We start from the raw sequence: 16,489 nt of genomic DNA, 5'->3' as shown, positions 1-16,489 counted from the left end.
TTGAAGTAGAATAAGAGGTAGTTCAGGTTGTTTGTATGGTGTTAGCAAAGTATTAAATAGAATGTTGATTAAGAAGAAAAGAATGAGTGAATATATATTACGCAGTCGAACAAAGGGATTTATTTGTATATTTGTGAGCTTTTGTGGAATATTTCCACCTCCTCAGGGAGAAATGAAATGAAGCATTTCAAATGTAACATAGGAGTATGGATTCGTGGCCCTTCCTACAAACGCTGCTATTTGTGTCTCTATTATTTGATTTGGAGTTTTGTTGAGAGAATATGGTAGTGGATGTTCGACTGGAGACTGAGGACAAAGAAACAGCCTACTCTGTTAGAGGGCTCTCAAGAAGCAGGAGGGATTGGTTACATGTTAGTAAGTGTTTGTGTAGTGTAGATGAAGGTATGTGTTTTGGGTTGTGACTCGTGAAGCACAGTTTGGGAACTTTGTTTTAGTTATTACATTGGGATTGTGTTACATCCCAAGCAAGAAGAAGGAGTGGGGTTTCCCTAAACAGAAGGGCTCTGACAATTTTTGGAAATGTTTTAGTTGGGGCATTCAGAGTGCAGAAGAGTCTTGGTTGGGGAGATTGCCTCAGAGAGGCTGGTAGGTCTGGGATAGTGTCAGTTGAAGGTTTGTGTATGGCGGTGGAAAACATAATAAGAAGTGGTCTTATTTTTGTGTGGAGACAGGGATGAAAGGTTTTTAGTAGTGACAGTGACCTATGGAATTGCGATGTCTGGTTAATGTTCTGTTTGTAAATATTTTGAAATTTAATCTGATTAAAAGCTGGCATGTTCACAGACATACTGTTCTAATGATCAACTACATATAGAGTATCATTGAAATATAACGTGAAAGAAATGTATTTAGTTCTGTTTGACAGGTATTGGGTGTTAAGTTAGATTCAAGACAGGAGAAGGATGTGAAAAGAGTCGGTTATGGGATGATGGATATTTTCTTTTGTTTAGTATTATGTGTGATCCTGGGCAAGAAGTGTCCATGGGAGTGATTGTTTTGAGAAGCACACACGGGTAGGTTAAATAATATGTGGCATGGGGCGTAGGTTGTGAAGGGTGGCAGGTTTGGAGGAGTAATGTGGAAGGGGCAGTGATGCGGGGTGTTGAAATGGGTTGTATCTTATAGTGGGTTTTTAACAAGATAGAGAGCAACTGGTGTAGATGTATTTGTTCATAAGGTGTGTCCTGTGGATGTAGAAGAGAAAAGGACCATGAGGAAGGTTAATTAAAAGGGACAGATCTCTTTTAGTAGTGGTGGGTATATTTGACACAATGTGTGTGCATGTGAAAAAAAGATTGGGAAATAATGGGAATTGAAAAAAAGAGTTAGTTAATGTTTGCCATGTATTTGGTTAGTATAGATTTATTGAATAATGCATTTTAGATTTTTAAATGTTTTGTTTCTATAGTAGTTCAAAGTGAAATATTATATATTGTAAGAGAGTGTTTTCAAACCTTCAGTGCCAGTGGAGAGAGTATTATTTATTCTTTATTTGATTTGGTTAAACATTTTAACCTTTTCCATACAAAGGTAAGCATAGTAATACATCAAACTTAAAACATATCAATACATCAAAACAAAAAAGTATAAAACAGTTTTAAACTACCAAATAAATTAGATGGCATCAGTAACTAAAAATTCTGTGCATAAAGCATTCTTTTAAAACTTCTTTTTTCATAAATATTTTAAAACTCATAATTAGCATTAAGATTCGCAACATTTAATACACTCATTCCTCAAGTTGCAACTGATTTAAAAACTGATATCACACCCAGATTCAAGGATATATGTGCAGCATTAAATATTCTTTTCCACATTTCTGCAGTCATTAACAATTTTAAAAACCTCAAAGAAATCTAAAAAAAACACAGTGCCGCCATTCGGTGCAGCTTTTAATAGCCTCCACATTGATTCATTTGCTACTTGGATCTTTCTCTCTTTATGATATCTTATTTGATTCTTATATTTAGCACACATGTTAGCTAGAAGCAATCTTCAGTTATTTGGTTTCAAACGCACAATATGTCTAGCGACTCTATTCCTTTCTTTTTTTTTTAAATTAGCTTTGTGAAGAAACTGTACCTGCCCTCCTTGTCTTTGTGTTTGTCTTAAAATCTGAAGGGCTCTATATATGTTTCATTTTAATTCATAGGGTCAATCTTATTATTCTTTGTCAGCGTTGTTGTTAACTTTTTCAGGTTATAATTTGACCATCTAATTTTGTTTTGCCCGTAAGTTTCAATAGTGAGCGGCTAATTCCTGGGCCGTGACCCCTCACGTGCGCTCTTTTGTAAATTCTGGAGTGGCCACCTCGTTTAGATGAATCTTTTGAATTTTTGTTCAAATTAAAACAAGAAAAATGTTTCTGGGGAGCCAAATGTTTCGACTGATCATTTGAAATTGAATCAGGCAACGTACAGGCACTCACTGTGTCCGCCTGTTTTCAATTAGTGTCAAGTTCGTAATTGTTCACTGCCGTGTTCTCTATTGTTCTACCCATTATGACATTGTTCGAGTTTTCCAAGGAAACTTCACACAGAATGGGTTATCTTTGGTTGCAGGGCTCAGTGTGCATCATGGCTTGTACCACGACTTCCTTATGGCACACTGAGCTATCAGCTGCTAAGGTCATAGGCAGGGTGGACGATTGGTAAGAGAGGCAGCTAAGGGCACCCGACACTGTGTCGTCATTCTCACACGTCTCTTCATAAAAGCTCTGAGACACGTGTGGCACAGCTGTATTAGACACCCTCAAAACGCTTGAAACAATGTCAAAGCTCTGTATGGGCATCAAAACTCTGCTTGCTATGTCAGCTATATTCGCTCTCATGACTTGTGAATGAATTGGCTCTGGTTCATCTCCACCTTTTGAACCAGGAGACACAAATGTTTGTGAACTTACATTAGACAACAAGTGCCGATGTGTGAAGGGGGAAGGAAGCAAGTGCAACATTTTAGACTGTGGATTTACGAGCAGGCTTACCCGATGTAGATGGGTCAGACACAGAGTCTTCCATGAACAGGTGCGTTGGTGACACGGCTGCTGTAGTGTCGGGCCCAGATAAGCCGACAATATCCCTGTCTTTTTTGCTTTTTGAACTCCGAAGAGTTCTTCCTTCCTCCATGAGTCCACCATCCACCGAAACACCAGACACTCTCCACACCGCTATGCTCCGCTTAGAAGAATGTTTTTGATGCAGGCGTAAGCAGGAGGCGGGTTCTGGCTCTGGTGTAAGGCTAGTGGAAAGACTGGATACAAAGGCTGGATACAATGGGGGTTATTACGACCCTGGCGTTAAGGGTTTAACAGCGCCGTAAAAGGTGTTGGCGCAGTTAAACCCTTAACGCCTGATTACGAGGTCCCTTTGCGGCTCCCGAACTTAACAGCTGGTCTGGACAAGCCGTTAAAGTAGGGACCCGCAAAGGGACTTCTGAGGTAATTACGGTACCGCAATTTGCGATACCGTAATTACTGCCTTCCCCAGTCCCATTGAACCCTATGGGGCAAAAATGGGAATGGGGAAGGGCCAATGGTAAATGGGGAATTACCGCCCCGCCGACCTTGGAATGGGGCGGTATTTCCCCATTTACCATTGGCGGACTCGTTACAATACCGGCAGCAACCATGGTGCTAATAACGCCATTGGTTACCGCCGGTGTTGGAATGAGGGCCAATGACTCCAGGTAAAGGAAATAATGAATGTCCTTCACCACAACACTGAATGCAGTGTTGTCATGTACAACAAGTCCTCTTGACAAATGCTCGTAGGAACGCACATGATGTAGTCTTTCCTTAAGACACCAGACACTCTCCACACTCCGCTCTGCTCCGCTTAGCAGAATGTTTTTGATGCGTGCATAAGCAGGAGGCAGGTCTGGCTCTGGTATAAGGCTAGTAGAAAGACTGGATACAAAGGCTGGATATATTAACTCCAGGTAAAAGAAAAACTGACAGGGTAATTCATAGAATTCAGCGCACAAGTGGTGCATGCGGCTGGCGCACAGTGTGCGCGTGTGACTTTATGCGCCAGTCGCGTGCGCTAAAATCCATTTCTGTGCACAGCGTATTCATGGAGTTTAACATCCAAAACCAGCCGTGGTGCAGAGTGGCGCTGCGACCCTGCAGCAGCGCCAGTTATGCCCCAACCCCTCCCTGTGCACCATGTACAGCGCACAAATCCCGTACATGGCGCACAGGCTCACAACCATGAAAACGCCTGTAAAACTCCCCGCGCACCCCTCCGATTACACGTAATGGCCCTGTGCGAGCGGGGTACGTGGATTACTGGGGTGCGCTGGAAGTTTCACAGGCGATTGGCTCTGTGCGTGTGGGGTACGTGGATTTCGGGGGTGCGCGGGAAGTTTCACACGCGGCAGGCCCTGTTCGTGCGGGCTACGTGGATTACTGGGGTGAGCAGGAAGTTTCACACGCGATTGGGCCTGTGCGAGCGGGGTATGTGGATTACTGGGGTGCGCGGGAAGTTTCACACGCGATTGGCCCTGTGCGTGTGGGGTACGTGAATTACTGGGGTGGGCGGGAAGTTTCACATGCGATTGGCCCTGTGCATGGGGTACGTGTATAACGTGGTACGGGGGAAGTTACACACGTGCTTTCGCTGTCAGAGCGGGGTACGTGTATCCAGGGGGGTGAGCGGGAAGTCCCACACGTCAATTGGCAGTGTGGGTTCTCACAGGTGTGCCCTCTACCCCCTCCACGGACCCTGGTGGCAAATCACACCACAGGGGACTACCCAGCACCCCTGGTCATGTCCCGCAGGCAGTCCATCCACCATGGGCATGCCCCCAGCGAGGCCACATGTCACCTTGCACTAGTGATCACCAACTCATGTCCCGCAGCACCCAGCAGTGAAGGGCACCTGCCAGCAGGCCCCTACTCATGTTCCACTCATGTCCCCCAGCACCCCCACCCCCCAGCAGTGAGGGGCACCTGCCAGCAGGCCCCCACTCATGCCCCCAGCACCCCCACCCCCCAGCAGTGAGGGTCACCTACCAGCAGGCCCCCACTCATGTCCCCCAGCACCCCCACCCCCCAGCAGTGAGGGGCACCTACCGGCAGGCCCCCACTCATGTCCCCCAGCAACCCCAGCAGTGAGGGACACCTGCCAGCAGGCCCCCACTCATGTCCCCCAGCACCCCCACCCCCCAGCAGTGAGGGGCACCTGCCAGCAGGCCCCCACTCATGTCCCACTCATGTCCCCCAGCACCTCCCCCCCAGCAGTGAGAGGCACATGCCAGCAGGCCCCCACTCATGTCCCACTCATGTCCCCCAGCACCCCCACCCCCCAGCAGTGAGGGTCACCTGCCATCAGGCCCCACTCATGTCCCCCAGCACCCCCACCCCCCAGCAGTGAGGGGCACCTGCCAGCAGGCCCCCACTCATGTCCCCCAGCACCCCCACCCCCAGCAGTGAGGGTCAACTGCCAGCAGGCCACCACTCATGTACCCCAGCACCCCCACCCTCCAGCAGTGAGGGGCACCTGCCAACAGGCCCCCACTCACATCCCACTCATGTCCCCCAGCACCCCCAACCCCAGCAGTTATGGTCACCTGCCAGCAGGCCCCCACTCATGTCCCCCAGCACCCCCACCCCCAGCAGTGAGGGTCACCTGCCAGCAGGCCCCCACTCATGTCCCACTCATGCCCCCCAGCACCCCCACCCCCCAGCAGTGAGGGGCACCTGCCAGCAGGCCCCCACTCATGTCCCCCAGCACCCCCACACCTCCAGCAGTGAAGGGCACCTACCAGCATGCCCCCACTCATGTCCCCCAGCACCCCCTCCCCCCGGCAGTGAGGGTCACCTGCCAGCAGGCCCCCACTCATGTTCCACTCCTGTCCCCCAGCACCCCCAACCCACAGCAGTGATGGTCACCTGCCAGCAGGCCCCCACTCATGTCCCCCAGGACACCCACCCCCCAGCAGTGAGGGGCACCTGCCAGCAGGCCCCCACTCATGTCCCACTCATGTGCCCCAGCACCCCCACCCTCCAGCAGTGATGGTCACCTGCCAGCAGGCCCCCACTCATGTCCCCCCATCCACTCACCCACCCAGCAGTGACATGCCCATCTCATGACACAAACCAAAAGTCAACTATGTACATCAACACATGTCCATCACACACACACACACACACACACAGGTTGCCATTGATTGAGTAAACCCACATGTCAACATGCATGAAACCAATGAGTGAATCCCACACATTGAAGTAAAAGATCAAAATGTATTAACATGAAAAGTAAAGCATAAAATAATGGCAAACATGAAATGAAATGCATGTCCAAATAAAAATAAAAAAAATCCTCAAAAAAACCCAAATAATCCAAAAGAAAAATGGCCAAAACTATCTGTCCACCAAACCAAATCCAAATGAAACGCAAAAGGTAAATCCATTGATCCATGGTGAACTGAAATCAAAATGTCCAAATAAATCCAACGTCCAACTATGTATAATCCGATTTTCAAGGGTCCATGAGCCCAACAAAACAAATTAAACCTATCTAATAACCTACCTAGCAAACAAACTATATACAACTGTCTGGGGCATAGTCCAAAAGCCCCAAAATAAAAAACAAGGAAACCTAACACTATAAACTATTTACAATGGCGACGGGCAAGTCCAGCAGCTCACTCAGTGATGTTTTCGGCCAGGGCATCATCGAACTCCGTGTCTATTTGCTGGAGGCGGGCCCTGTCCTAGCCCCGAGGTCTCGCAGGGAGGCACTCATGGCCTGTTCCAACTCCCTGCAAGTCGCCTCGAGGCACTCTGCCCGCCTAAACGCCCGACGCATGGAGAACTCCGCCCGGACCATGGTGAGACGCGCCTCTTCCGCCCACAACTGCTCCGCACCTATATGCTGGCCCAACCGCAGCCACATGGAAGACATACCCATTCCAGGGTCCTCCTGCCCTCTGGCCGATGCCTGCCCCCCTGATGTCGATGGCCCGAGCCATCATTGCTCCCACCTAGAGACTGCTGCTGCTGTCCATGTGCCCTGCCTGATGATGCCTGCACATCCTCCATCATCTGGTCTCCAGTTGTGGTGTCCACCCCTGCTGGACCGCCGACTCCCAACTGTGGCATGGATGGGATCTCCACCAAGCTGGCTGTGTTGGTCAGGCCAGGTCCACAGGGGGCCCTGGTGGAATCTGGGCCGGAAGACGGCAGGGAGAACGACTGGTGCATAGTCTCCACAGAGGACGAGAGGCCGCCAGAGTGCGCGTCACATGTAGGAACCCACCGACCAGGGCCCCTCCCAACAGTGCCACGTTGCGACGATGCTGTTCGTGATGGCGTGCATTCTCCGCCCAGGAAGAACGCATGTCATCACGAATGTCACGCGTGCGCAACGCGACAACAATCAGGACGGAGCCCATACGTTCATGGGACCCCTCGTCCGCAGGTAGTGGAGAGACAGATGACATGGCACTCTCCCCTACCTGAGGACGGGCCTGGGACGGGGCATCCCTGCTGGTGCATGGTGGTGCAGTCGCAGGGTCAAGGACAGCGACATGCACAGGCCCCTCCGCGGTGACCTGTGCTGCCTCCTGACCCTGGCCCTGGACTGCACCACTTGCACCAGTGGTACTACCCCCACCAGCCCCCATGTACGGCTCAGTAGCGGGCTCCTCCTCCTCTATGGAGACCACCAACCTGGATGTCTCCACACTGTCTTCCGTCGTTGCAAGCCCCTGTGGGGCTCACCCGGCCCTTCTGCCACAGCCGTAATGGCAGATGCGGCACCAGCCCCCTCGCTCCAGGATGATGGCAAGTCCTGGGAGGGTGGCTGGGCCTTGCGTCTCCGCCCTCTTTTTCACTTGACGCTGCGTAGAGGGAGACATAGAACACAAGCATCAGGGTACAGTACAATATTCCCCTAGACAGGAAGCAATAACACATGAGTGGCAGTGTCAAACGTCACTTCCATCCTGTCCCTCCACGATACATGGGTGAATGCACGCAACACACATGCAGAAACAGGCACGGTGCCTGCAATCAACATCAGCATCCATGTACAAGGGCCTCTATTAACCAAAATGTTGCCTTCAAACTCACATGCATCATGGCTCACCCTGATCCCATGCACACACATCACCGGAGGGTCATGCATCATGGCTTGCACACCATAGACACAGTGCATACAACGGTGACCGCACTGCATGAGTGAATGTTCACATCATCACGGACATGTGTCATGCATCCATGGCGTTTCAAAGTCACACACACACTTATCAGACACACACACACATGTGCACCATACATGTATATGACAGCAGCACCCATCCCTCACACCCCCTCCATGTCCAATAACAGACACTGGCATGCTTTCATGTGTGCATTTGGCATACAGCTCCCCATGTTGCATTGTAACACATGCACCAACCATGTGGTTCACAGATTACTGGTCTCACATGCATGACCATGATGTCCCTGCACACACACATCCATACATGGCCTATGTCACACATACAGGCAAGTAACAGACCACCAGTACACTGCAACATGCCCTGTCTCACACACCAATGCTTGGCCACTTAGCGCTCAACTCCAGATGGGTCATCCTCTGGAGGATCTGGGCGTGGAGTGCTGGGCATACACGTTCCAGGACCCTCATCTGGATGTCACCCATGCTGACCCGGCCCCCCTCCGTGAGGCGCCGGGCCTTGTAGAGGGTCCTGGACCTGAAGTCCTCCCAGCGCTTTTTGATGTGCTTGATGTCGCAGGTTGCCACCGCCTCCGCGTTGATGACAACCACTACGTCGTCCCAGATCCTCTCCCGTCCTTCCGTGATGTTCTGAAGAGGGCATCAAAATGCCCCAGGACATGCTCCACCAGGACACCAACTTCCTTCACACTGAAGCTGGTGGCCCTCTGCCTCTCTGGCTGGGGGTCGCCAGTGGTCTCAGATGGTGTTTGCCCCGACATGGTGACCCCCGAGGCAGGCGTGGGTGGGCAACTGGGTCCTGGGCTGTGGAGCGATGGTATCCCAGTCGGGAGTCTTCTGTTCCAGCAGGGGTGGACACAGCAACTAGAACACTGGCTGATGTGCAGGCACCAAATAGCAGGGCACGTGGGCAGCAGGCAGGCAGGCAGCAGCAGATGGCAGGTGGGAGCATGCTCGGTGCTCTGGGGGGCAGTAATTTGGACTTCTGGGCAGGAGCGTGGTCTTCCGTGTGTTGTTGCGTGGCCAGCTTGATACGGAGTGATTTGGCACGTGAAAATCTTGCACATCTGCGTGTAATTTGAGGAAAGGCCCTTAGTGCGTAAGCGCGTCTGTGATGTTACATGTGCAGGTGTTTCCCTCGTGACATGGGCATAGTGGTTCATAGCGCGTGAAAAAACTGCACGTCCGCGTGTGAATAGGTGTAATCTGAGGAAAGGGCCTACGCGTCTGTGACGTGACGCGCACGGGCGTTTCCCTCAACACAGGTGCATGTTCATCGTACACGTCCAAAAACTGCACGTCCGAGTGTCAGCTCGTGTAATTGGAGGAAAGTGCCTTAGCGCGTACACGTGTAAGTGACATTGTACGTGTGGGCCAGTTTAAAAGGTGCGTGTAGGACTCCATTTCCTTGTATGTGCTTTTCGTGGAGAGCGAGTGGGTGAATTCTGTACTTCTTGTCGGTTCACACGCGATTACTTCACAGCATTTCAAGTTCATACTCCCTGTTACTTCTGAAAGTATTCATTTTTTTTGTTGGGCTTGTTTCCTCAAACAGCGTTCACTTCTTCTTTTGTCCTGTCTCCTCAGACAGCATACAATTCTTCTTTTGGCGGGGGTGTTGCCAACGCGCACATGCACGTCTTTTTCATGTTCTTTTTCCAGGCAGACAGTGAGTCGCGCACGTATTTACCAACTGTGCTTGCCCCGTGTGTCGCGTACCCCTTCAGAGGTCATTGTAGGCTGCGTGTAACACGCATACGCTTATTTTTTTTTTTTCTGGGTGCCACAGCGTAGTGCGGGTTCATTTTTCCATGCACTACGAGGGGTTGCGTGCACGTTATTTTTTGTTTTCGGGGTGCCTGAGCATTGCGTGACCCGTCATCTTCCTCCAGGGGTCACAGACAGCCTTGCTAGAGCACTAGGGTACGAATTCCATCTAGTACCCTACACCTTTCACCCCCAATTTCCCAGGACAATCGTTTACTGCTACTCCCATATGCACAACAACATCAGTGCCATGGTTGGGAGGCGGCCAAGGAGTAAGGGAGGCAAGGGTGGCCGACCTACAAAAGGTGGGCGTGGTGGACGCGGTAGGGGACGTGGCCAGGATTTGCAGGGTGCCCCTACAACCCCATGTGTGGAGGAGCAATCAGGGACGCCCATGCTCCGCCTCCCCATGGTTGTGGAAAACGTAGCTGACACCATCCCAGCCCTTGTTGGACCAGCCCATTGTGGCACCTGAACCGGCACAGGAGGACTCCCAGGCTGACTTCCAGGTCAGCAAGTCTACGCCACGTGTGGCGGTGCAAGTTGGTGTCACCAGGCCACGTGGATCTGGGGCAGCTATGTCATCTGCTGCCCCAAGTAGGCAGGGTGGGGAGGCTGTAGGGGCAGCTGCAGCTCAATCCACCCAAGCTCTGAGTCTCCCAGCCAGGACAGTGTCGGTCCCGGTCCATCAAACTGACGTTGCCCCTGCCAACATCACCCTGCAGCCAATACCTGCACCAAGACCTATGGTCATTGTGCATTCGCACACTCCTAGTACCCAGTCCACTGGCGCTTCTGCCCCTATTGACTAGAGCGGCGTAAGCCACTCAGGATCTGTACCACCTTTGAAAAAGAGGAAGAAGGGTGCTCTGGCACTACAGGCTGAGACCCCAGACACGGCTACACACTCCGGCACATCAAGGAAGCCTAGCTTTAATGACGCCGAACTTGATGCACTAGTGGCCTATGTGTCGGCACATAGCCGCGAAATGGTGGTGACTGCAGGGTGCAAGACCACACCTGGTCAACGTAAGGCACACTGGCAGGACATCATTAGTGCCCTTGGATTTGTGAGACGCTCAGCTGATGATTGCTACAAGCGCTGGAATGACCTGAAACGCAGAGCAAAGAACAAGCTGGCCTCAAATCATGCTTCTACTCTGGTGACTGGCGGTGGGCCTCCACAAGAGGACAACCAACTCACTGAACATGAGTCTCTTGCTGGAACCTTCGTCACAGAGGAACAGATCCAAGGCGTGGGAGACCTACCAGGTTACCACATTGTCCGGTGAGTGCCCATGCATGTGTGTGTAATCCATGTGTATGTCGTGTGGGTGACGGGTTCTGATTGAGTGCCAGGTGAGGGTGTGTGCACCTGAGTGGTATGGGTCACCCATGTGCTTCCTCCAAAACATTCACTGGCCTTGGATTTGGGTATGACAGTATCCTTTCTGCCCACAGTAGCCATTTAGCACCACATTACTGCAGTTGCCCTTGAACTGTCATCTTGCAACAACCTTGTTCAGAATTTTTCAGTGTTCATTCAGGCTGATTGTTTCAATTCTCCCACTTTTGCAACACATTTTTCAGCCCTATTGTCACATATGTGACATGCTGCTGTCATTGATTACACCCCACATTGGCCCACATTTGTTACCTTGTTAGGTGAATGATTAGACCATTCCGGCTGATTGAATATTGACCTGCTCACATTGATTTTTGGTGCATGTCTGTATGTGGTACTTGATAGTTGTTTCCTGTGATGTTTAAGTGACCAACCATTGATGTGTACATCTGCCTGCAATCACTGTATTCTTGTACACTGGATGTGTTGCAGTGAGTGGCACATGCATATTTTGTCACACAATGCAGCATTGTTCATCTCATCATGTCCATCTCACATCGATGGCTAACAGTACTCATTCACTGACATATGACTGTACTTGTCAAATGTACCATGGCTATGCTACATGGCATCTGTGTGCTGGCATGTGTCATGTATGTGTATTGGACATGCCACTCACAGGCTAATGTGTGTTGCCAGTGCTACCCAGCATGCAGCAAATGTGTTGCTTTTCCATCTTGGTGTCATCAGTGTCTGCTTTTTGCCTCCCCTTCCAACTCAGTGACAGTGCATGCATGCCAGGGTTATAGTCATGTGGGACATGTGTAAATCATGTACTGGATCTCTGGCTTGTCAGGCCTATGTGTGTGCTATGGTGCTAATGCCTGTTTCTATTTTTTGTGTTTCATGTTTTTACAGGTGATGACGCACTTGATGCTGTTGAGGTTGAGGAGATGGTGCAGACCCAGGAGGAATCTCAGGCACGACCAGGCACCAGTGGGGGACGTGGTGTGGTGGTGGGTGAAAACCCAATCTTACTGCAGACCATACTGTCCAGGGGTGTCTCTGGGTGAACTTCCCCAGACCTCTATTCAGGTGCTGAATCGGATGATGAGACTTATGTGCCGTCGCAGGTGAGTGTTTCTGGCAGGGATTCTGTTCTGTCCAACCCACCTGCACCAGGGGTAGAACCCTCTATGGGGATGTCAGTGTTGGTAAGTCCACCTTTGGCGGTTACAGATGCAGGGTAACACTCCCCAGCATCTGATCCTGTTCCTGGGCCAGCAGATCAGAGGAGGAATGCAGTCCTGCAGCCTCAGGCAGTGCCAGCACAACAAGGTGCAGATCGCCTTGCCCCGAACAGGTGTGGTGCCCGCCGACGTGGTGGCCGTACACCACCATGGAAATACTGTATGGGAAAACTCCATGTACGGTATGGCAACCCAACAGGCAGCATCAGCTGAAATGATGGCTCAGGCAATGGAAAGGGTGGCCACTTCCATTATCCTCCCTGAAAGGCAGATGGAGCAACAACAGCAGGCAACAGACTCCATTTGCCGATCACACAGGGAAGACATGCTGGCGTTCAAGACGGACCGACGGGCGGCTCTAGAGACTCTGTGGGAAGCCATTTCTATAGAGTCACAGGGCCACAGGGAAGCCCTGAGGGGAGAACTCCAAAACCTCAGGGAGACACTTGTTGAACTTGAGGCTTCCACAAATTTGAGGACAGAACAGCAGCTGGAGTGGCTCACACGTTCACTCTCAGCTGAGCTGCAGGCAACTCGGGAGGAGATCTGGGCATCACGGGAGGCCATGCGTGCAGAAATGTAGGCAACCAGTCAGGTGCTGCATGGGGATCTCCGTACTATCATCCTCCAGAACGAGACCTTCCACACCCGCATGCTTGCTGCCATGGAAGACCATACAGGGCTTTGCGTGGGCTGCCTCCCATAGCACCACCACCTCCTGATGCAGCAGCAGAGGGTGATGAGAGCGACAGCAGCACTTCTCCCACAGTAGCATAGCCGTGCAGGCCATGAGCCCATGGAGGTGTTTTTTTTTCGCAACCTCCACACAGGTGGGTGTTAGTGTGCACCCTGTCCTGGAACCTCCTGGGTGGCCTCCCCCCTGGCCCCCACATGGGCATTTTTTACAGTGTGTTGCCTTGTGTGGCTCCCATCGGCATCCACTGTGTATTCCGGCTGGGCACATGCAGGCTTGTCCTGTGTTTGGGTTAGATGCTTGGGATCCTGACACACACACCCCTCCTGCTTCCCGTTTCCATGGGCTTGCAAAGGGTGTGACCAAGTAACAGTGACTTACACAGTGACATCAGGCTCCCATGAGCTGTGTGGGCAGTCTGTAGTGGGGTTTGTTTTTGTAGTGAACACTGCATGGTGTATTGATATGTGCTTGTGCATCCATGTCTTCCTCCTTATCCGCAGGTACCTTTTTCATGTCTTCACAAGGCCATCTCCTTTGCAGATGCAGTTCATGTTGTATGCAGTACACTGACACATTTGCCTGACAACAACACTCTGGAGTTGGAAGGGGTCGATGTGCTGGCTTATTGAGGTTGTATGACTTACATTACTTTGAGTTTGTACTGTCATATTTTGGTGATGTTTCATGCTGTGTTGCTGTATTGTGTTGCTGGTAAGTATTTGGTCATGTGTGCTGTTTTTATTTATTACTGGGAGCATATTGTCTGTGGCCTGTTTCCATTTGGGACAGTGCAGTTTGTGACACTTTTGTCATGTGTTGTGCATTCCTTTATTTGCTTTCACATTGCAGGACATGCCATGGTGTGTTGTGTGGCGGAGATGGGGAGGGGTTGGGTGACATGGCGCTATTTTCATGTTGTATTTTGCAAGGGGGTAGTCATTCATGCAGAATAAATGTGTGTCTTTTTGTGACACAGCATTGGTTGTCTTTCGGTAGGTAGGAATGCACACAATGTAACACTTCCAGGTGACCAATCTCAGGCTGGTATGCTTGTGACAGTTGACTGTCCCTTATGTCATCATCATTGATTGTCAGCTGGCATGTGCCAGGGCTGTGTGCACTCCACAGGGGTGTGATTTTAGGTGAAGTTATTAGCCACGAGCTGCGTACGGGCTGCCTCACCACGTGCCCTTTCCCCTCCCATGTGCAGCGGCCGTGCTTGTGGTTGGGGATGTGGGGGCACCACCATGTCCACCGGCAGGCCCCGGCGTGTTGCAACGTTGTGCAGGACACATGCTGCCACTATATCTCTGCACACTACTGGGGGCGCGAATAGCATCTGCCCACCAGAGCGGTCAAGGGAGCAAAAGCATGACTTGAGCACTCCGAATGTGCGCTCCACTATGCCCCGGGTTGCAATATGGGCTGTGTTACCTCAGGTGGTGTGGTGGGGTTCCGAATTGGCGTCATCATGTGGGTGCTCAGAGGGTAGGCACTGTCCCCTCGGGAGGTGATTATGGGTATCATTAGTGGGGTTGTGACATTACTCAGTATCTGACATGCATGCATGTGCAGGGGCATTTATACTCACCAAGCAGCCATGTATCGCCATGCCGCCCAGCTTCTAGGTCCCGGTTTAGGGTTGACATTCCGTAAATGAAACTGTCATGGGCGGACCCTGGATAGTTGGCATATACTGAGGTGATGATTCCCTTGGCATCACATACTACCTGCACATTGATGGAATGCCAGTGCTTGCGGTTTCTGTAGATGTGCTCAGTTGCCCTGGGAGGACGTAGAGCCACATGGGTGCAATCAATGGCACCTAGCACTTTCAGGAAGTGTGCCACCCCGTAAAAATCCTGGACGACAGCCTGCCTTTCAGCAGGTGTTCTGGGCAGGTATATGTGCCTAGGGACTGATGGTGGTGCAGTCATGATGGCCAATACCTGGTAAGGCAGTGTGACTGTGTGGCCTGTGACATCCCCCCAACTATGGCACTTGTCCACTGAAATGAACCAGTGGCCAAGAAGTGCAGTACATGGAGCACCTTTTCCAAGGGGCTCAGTGCTTGGGAGCACAGGGTGGGTGATGTGAGGTCATCCTCCCACTCACTCACCAGGTCGAGTATTATGTGAGGTGGAAACCTGTACCTCCATTACATCTGGTCATCAGGAATCCCAAAAAGGCTGGTTCTGGGTGTAAAAATTCTGGCCCTGACTATCCTCCTCCTCCTCCTGCGGTATCCCACGACCACTGCTGCGAGGAACGGTATATTCATCTTAGCGTCTGAGCTTCTTTGTTGTTTGCGTGCACTTTTATGCTGCGGGGGTCCACGCACGCCTGCTTCCTGCTGGCATACGTGTTTCCGGATTAGCGCGTCTTTTTTGGCGCACGCGTTAGCCCCGTTCGATTCGATGAATACGTGTTGTAGGGGCGCGTGTGGGCGTTCCGCGCATTTGCCTCCTGTACTTCCCCCATGACGCCCACATTTTCACGCGTTGTTCCCCATTCCACGTGTTACTCCCCGTGTTACGCCTACTTTTGTTGTATGCGCTGCGCTATGTGCACTTTCACTGTGCGCGTAGCGCACGCTGTCTGAAGACGTGTGCGCCAGCGTGCGCCACGTAGGATTTTAGTGCACATCCATGGATTTACATGCGCACGGATTTAGCCACCAGTAATTAGCCACCAGCTGCGTACGGGCTGCCTCACCACGTGCCCTTTCCCCTCCCATGTGCAGCGGCCGTTCTTGTGGTTGGGGATGTGGGGGCACCTCCATGTCCACCAGCAGGCCCCGGCGTGTTGCAACATTGTGCAGGACACATGCTGCCACTATGACCCTGTACACTACTGGGGATGCGTATAGCAGCTGTCCACCAGAACGGTCAAGGGAGCAAAAGCGTGACTTGGGCACTCCGAATGTGCGCACCACTATGCCCCGTGTTGCAATATGGGCTGTGTTGTATCTTACCTCGGGTGGTGTGGTGGGGTTCCGAATTGGCATCATCATGTGGGTGCTCAGAGGGTAGGCACTGTCCCCTGGGGAGGTGATGATGGGTATCATTAGTTGGGTTGTGATATTACTCAGTATCTGACATGCATGCATGTGCAGGGGCATTTATACTCACCAAGCAGCCATGTATGACATGCCGCCCAGCTTCTAGGTCCCGGTTTAGGGTTGACATTCTGTAAATGAAACTGTCATGAGTGGACCCTGGATAGT

This window comes from Ambystoma mexicanum, chromosome 7q, assembly GCF_040938575.1.
Source record: "Ambystoma mexicanum isolate Mex_15411 chromosome 7q, UKY_AmexF1_1, whole genome shotgun sequence".
Classification (NCBI taxonomy): Eukaryota; Metazoa; Chordata; class Amphibia; order Caudata; family Ambystomatidae; genus Ambystoma; species Ambystoma mexicanum.
This window is presented reverse-complemented; position numbering follows the sequence as displayed.